The sequence below is a fragment of the Rhipicephalus sanguineus genome, chromosome 5 (genome assembly GCF_013339695.2).
Source record: "Rhipicephalus sanguineus isolate Rsan-2018 chromosome 5, BIME_Rsan_1.4, whole genome shotgun sequence".
NCBI lineage: Eukaryota > Metazoa > Arthropoda > Arachnida > Ixodida > Ixodidae > Rhipicephalus > Rhipicephalus sanguineus.
The window spans coordinates 48,982,179-48,988,480 of NC_051180.1; positions in this window are offsets into that span (position 1 = coordinate 48,982,179).

Here is a 6,302-nt window from a genome sequence, read left to right on the forward strand (position 1 = left end):
TGAATGGTAATCTACCATTATCCCTCAAGAGGAAGGTATATAACAGCTGCATCTTACCGGTACTTACCTACGGAGCAGAAACCTGGAGACTTACAAAGAGGGTTCAACTTAAATTGAGGACGACGCAGCGAGCGATGGAAAGAAAAATGATAGGTGTAACCTTAAGAGACAGGAAGAGAGCAGAGTGGGTAAGGGAACAAACGGGGGTTGAGGACGTCATAGTTGAAATCAAGAAGAAGAAATGGATATGGGCCGGGCACGTAGCACGTCGGCAGGATAACCGGTGGTCATTAAGGGTAACTGACTGGATTCCAAGAGATGGCAAACGCGTGAGGGGGAGACAGAAAATTAGGTGGGTAGATGAGATTAAGAAGTTTGCAGGTATAACGTGGCAGCAGAAAGCACAGGACCGGGTTGATTGGCGGAACATGGGAGAGGCCTTTGCCCTGCAGTGGGCGTAGACAGGCTGATGATGATGATGATGATGATGACTCGTGATGCAGCGTCGCGTATAGGATGATTTCATTTTTTTCTATATTTGTTTTCTTGCTTTGTTCTCGCTAGGAGGATGTGAGCGTGAGGGGAGTCTGTGCTTGCATCTTACAGAGGCTAGAGTGTCGTTATTCTTGTCATCAAACCCAAAAAACGCAGGCGCGGTGCTTCTGAGGCAACCAACTTGCACAGGTAACTCGGCGTACCTTTCCCTTAGGAGCCCTGATCGCGCACGTTGCCCGGAAGCTTCGACTCGCGCGAGGGAGAGCAAGTACTCGTAAGAGTGCTCGGTCGGTCGGTTGGGGAGAGAGTGAGCGTTGACTGCATAATGTGGGCGCCCTTCGAAGTGGAAGCCGGCTGCGCTGTTCCCGCAGGAGCGTTTTAGGAGTCGTGGGAAGCGGAGAGGCTGGTAGTGGTGGTGGGGACGAAAGGAAAGGCGGTAAGGGCTGCTGCTGGCGCGCTGGGCACTGCCGTCCGCTCGGCTTCATCGGGGCAGCCGAGCACGGAAGGAGCGATCGTTAAGCCATTTCATTATGCGCCGCCGGGGCCGGACCAACACGCGTCCGGAAAACTCCGTGCGGCACGGCAAAGTCTTTTTCTCCTCGTTCTTACGCTTTCTTTTTTCTTTTGTGCGCTTCACTTACAACTAACTCTCGCACCACTTCTCAGCACCGTGCCTCCACTCTCTCCCTTCGTGCTTTCTCTCTTCCTCGCTTCCACCGTATGCCTACCGCTGCCACGCTGCTCGGAAGGCAACTTCGACAAAATTGTGGCGCCCCAACGAGAGTGGCCCACGCCGCTCACTTTGAGCGCGCCTCGCAATCGCGCATCCATAATTCAAAAGCGTCTAGCCGCGAAACGTGTGATGTTGCTCGTGGCGCACGCGCTGCGGAAATAGCGACACATAAATATCGCCTTCGACTCGCTCACGCGGTGGAAGAGGGAGGGGGGAGCGGGGGGGGGGGGGTTCGCAGTGCTTTGCGCCTTGCGCGAATACGGTCATCGCGGGCTCAATATAAGCTCCCGAAGGATACACCACTTGACCACGGGAAACCATCTTTATATCAGTTTTGAAAAGTGAGAATCACACTGTATGCTTCATAACTCTGTACGCGTGGGCGACCTTCCCCGCAGTCCAAGCATTTTTATAGCGATGCCGCATATGGCTAGGTGAACCAAAAGCTGGAGGACGCTTGAGCTTGCCTCAAGTGTAGAACGCGACAGCGGTAATCGGGTCCCGATCACATCGCCTTCTCAATCGATAGCCTCGCTCTGCTTTTCGGTGGACACCTCAACCACGGCGCAAGGAAAACAAACGTCTGTACGCGTAACATTAGTTATTTCAAACGATCCTACGATACCTACTGCAGGTACAGTTGCGAAGTGCGCACTACGCCATAATTCTTCCTTTTGCGAATCAGCGAAGGGCCCACTACGCGTCCGTAAGGCAACACGCGAACCTACGCAGCTGCTCACTTTGTTGATGCTTTTGCTGCTGCTGCTGATGATTAAATATGTCTGAGAGATTGTAATGGGTGTGCCTATAAACCCCTCACTCCTTGTGCAATTCGCATGTCGGAAAGCCTGGCGCGAATTTACGCTTCTGCCACGCAACATTACATGCGTTAGGGAGGTGCCTCGCATTACATGGCATTCGTATAGGTTTTTTTTCTTTTTTGGAAGCAGCTTCAAGCAGTGACGTGGCTCTGTGGTAGGACACCTGCTTGCCACGCAGAAGGCTTGTGTTCGATTCGCAATCAAACCGAAGTTTTTTTTTATCATTTATTTGCATCTATCTCGAATTTTCGCTCACGGACAATGCTGATTTTTCGCTCACACTAACGACGCCGACGCCAACACCGGAATTTCTGCGAAAACGAGCTCTTTAACGCTTAGGAGTGCTTTGGTCTGGGGCAAGTTGGTGCGACATTTTGCGAAGTTAACCAGCACGAAAGACGAGACGAAAGACACACGTACAACAGGACCAGTGCTGAAACGCTATCGCGTTAAAATTAGTTCATCATATGTGCGCAAAAACTCCTAGGGCGTATGCGCCACAGGAATTGGGCAAATACCACTGCTCCCCATTGGTTCACTAAAATGAAGGGAGCACACGGGCGGCAGACACCAATTAAGATTACCGGCGAGACGTACTAATAACTGAGAAATACTTTAATGAACAGTCTGGATTAACCCAGTGGTGAACGCGGAAGTCACAGTTTCAGCTTCGCTGACTAACATAATCATCGGAGTATTTGGGCGGCGACTTTTTGCTGTTGTCACGTTTACAATGCACACGTGCAACCAGCTCTTGAGGTAAAGGCTGCGTCCCCATCGGTTTCTAGAAAATGTTCTAGCATCGAAAGCGTGATATCCCCTTTCCCTGGTATTTTATATTAAGTGTGGTGGTTGCGGCGCTTTAGGAACTTTCTAGAGGATCATGGTAAAACCACCGCCATCAGTAATGAAGCCACTGTGCTCACAGTTTGCGGTTGATTGTCTACTAGTAAACGAGGAAAGCGACTTGTTCGTTTGTAGTTGGTATTGTTAATTTAATTTTTTTTACTGGTTTGCACGACAACTTTTCACGTAGGGGAAGAGTGGTTTTCCACTGGTCGGTTGGCGTCGAAATGACTGGAAGCCGCCAAGTCAATTCATCGGAACTGTTAGAGTACACAGAATCGCTCTCCTGCTGACACGCCGAATTAGTTCCTTTCTGGTGCCGTGCGCGATAACCGCACGAAAATAGCACTTATCGTACTTTATCAACATTTGTCGAGTGTTTTTATACCATATGAGGCTCAGCTTAAGTGGAGTGCCACCGAGCTTAGTGCGCAAGAAGGTCAAGCAAGCAGGCTTTGACAACAATAGCAGTACACCGACACTGGTGATCTTTTAACACATAAAGCTTAAACTCAACGAACGGTAGTCGACCGCTACCCACGACAACGTCTGCTGTGATCCGCCGCGCCTTTAGCTTTCATCCGGGAACACTAAGCCTCTTGACACTGCGCATTGAAGCGAGGTGAACAGTATGCTCGCGGATTTCCAGTAGCTCGTGCGGAAGATCTATCAGCCTTTGCAATAAGTAACGTATGCATTTGGTTCCACTCCATGGGTTGTTTCACAGTGAACAGGCTCGGAACTACATCTCTGGAAGCACTTTGTGGAAGCCTAATGAAGGCGTGCCGGAGTTTTCAATGAAAGCATGAAAACAATGACAAAGACAAGCGTGCATGTTTGTGCTCAAAAGTCGTTGTTATTATGCACCGAAGTTTCACGTGTATGCGGTTGCATTATTTACCTATCTTTGTATCTGTTCTTACTGTATGAAGTTGGTAGTCCAGAGGTTTCCATTGAAACAGTTTGCCGCCCCGTATGGTAGCCAGGAAAATGAGGAAATCAGATAGCGCATTAGCGATATGCTAAAGGTGCCTGTGCGATAACTTCATTTCCTGCGAGTTGGCTAAAAGCTCGCTTTGCTTTATTAAATATACCCCCCCCTCCCCGGTCACCCTCCGAAAAAAAAAAAAAGAACCTCCATGGCAACATTTGTTATTTACTCTCCCACGGCAAAATTCCTTGTTTACTGACCAAAATTCTAAATTTCCTGTACTCGTGAAATGGTCTCGAGTCAAGCCGGTTCGCTAGTGGTGGTATCCGTGGACTTCGAACGCATGACGAGCGAGTGGGGCGCCCCTTTTCCCGGTGCCTACGGCATGCAGCGCGAGTTGAGGGTGAAAAACCCGCACACCAGAAATGGCAGCAGGACGACGACGAGAATCGGAGACAAGATCGATGCTTGGCGCTGGCGACCACGACCTCCCCCGCGGGCAATCAAAGCATCGTTAGGAACCACGCGCGGCGCCCCTTCCAGTCGAGCTCTGCTCTCGCTATCCGGAAGAGGCACGACAGAAAGGCACAAAAAAGAAGAAAGAAAGTTTGCTCAGCGCTGTTCGGCTTTACACAGGAGACGTGCCCTCTCAGTCTTAACGATACGTCCTGTTCTCGTGAAAGGTGATCCTCTCGGGACCCAGTGGGGATCGCATGGAAATTTGCTGAACGGAAACCATATGAATTAGCAGACGGGACAAACTTCTAGCTAAGGTATTCAGTTTCATTCCCGAAAAAAAAAAAAAGAAAACTACGGGGGAGTGTTCAGGGAGTATGGAGGCAGTGATACAGCGGCCGCTGCGATGTCGTACGCACCGCGATAATCCAGGACAAAAGTCACACAGCTTTTTATTTGCGAGGACTTTTTCAGCTTCGGCCTGCTGTCTTCGCTACTATTACGCCAGCTGTGTCGACTGGCCGACGCCTGGTGTTTTCAGGGACTGCTCTGTTCTGTTTCGAAACAACAGTACAAGTATCGAATGCTATGCGGATGTGACAGTGGCTCAACCTGAGCCACTCGGTATTCTGCTCCAGTGTCGTGAACCAAGGCGTCCAGAAAAAAGTTTTAATGGCATATGTTCAGCTGTCAATGATTGCGACTATGTAGCTGTATATTGCTGCTCCTGTTTGCATCCCCCTTTCCGGCCTGCTATTTTACCCTTCCAATGTTTTCCTGTTGGCCTTAATTTAGTACTGGCTGCACACTGCACGAGTAACTTAAGGCACCCGAAGGCCATTCAAGTACGTGCTGCATCTTCGCGCACCTGGGCAATATCGAAAATTGTTTACCTCTAGTCGACGCTACGCCTTTCTGTTGTGTAGATACTGTTATTGTGTAATTTCTTTTGTGTAGATACAGTTCGATTACCGGCCAGACAGTGTTAAGGAGGTTATACAAAACGCCTCTCTCTCTCTCTCTTTCTCTCTCTCTCTCTCGCTGTGTTGCAAACGCACAAAGTTCGGTTAGATGGCTCCTGCAACTTCGAGGACCAGAAGAACCATAACACCTTCTCCAAGTAGCTCACGCTGTTCGACCTAGGTAAAAAGAATGTCGCAACGGGTAGACGTTTATTGGTGGCCAGGTGACAGCCTTTTTTGTTTGTCTCAAAGATAAGTACCACCCAAGTATCTCTTTTTTTTTTCCCACGAAGACATCAAAAGCTGAAAGCTGCGCTTAGACGTCGTCTCCGATGGCCGCATAGTGCGAAAAAAAGGAAAGAACTTAACCACTTTATATGTGGACTAAAAGGAACACGAGAGAGATATAGGGTAGCTACAAAAACGGAGAGCTCGCCTATAGTCGTGGTGCAAAAGGGAGCAACTTGAGACGGGCAAACACGAACTCCAAACAAGTCAGCAGCGAGCGCCAGAGAATAGAGTGGACAGCTGTAGGTTGTGCGCGCTTCCTCTGTTCGACCGTCATGTGGCGCAACAGCTATACACCGGCGTTAACGTGCCGCCCACTTTTTTCTTTCTTTTTTTTTAATTTTTGGCGCGCGTTAGAGCAAACAAGGGAAAGCAAGTTCCCTCGATCTGAACCCATTGCGGCAACGTCGCGTTTGCCACCACGCCACCTGAGCCCTTGGATGACTCGACAAAGGCCCGCGCCCCTTTATGCTTCGGCCAATGGCGACATAAAAGAGGCCGTAGCGTCGGTGCCACTCCTAGCTCTGAGAAAGTGGCCAAATGTTTCCCCATCCCTCTAATTGGTTCTATCGCGAAGGGTCTGAACTAGCGACGACTATGTCCCGGCGACAGGCATACGAAGAGGCCCTATAGAAGGCCCAAAAATAGCAGCAAGAATTGGGAGACCTTCGGCGGAATGGGTTTCAGTCCGGCGCAAACGTTTCGTAGGTAACCACTTTCGCGTGGTTTTTCTCTCTTTCAGAGAAAACTATTTAGCTTATACGCGGGGA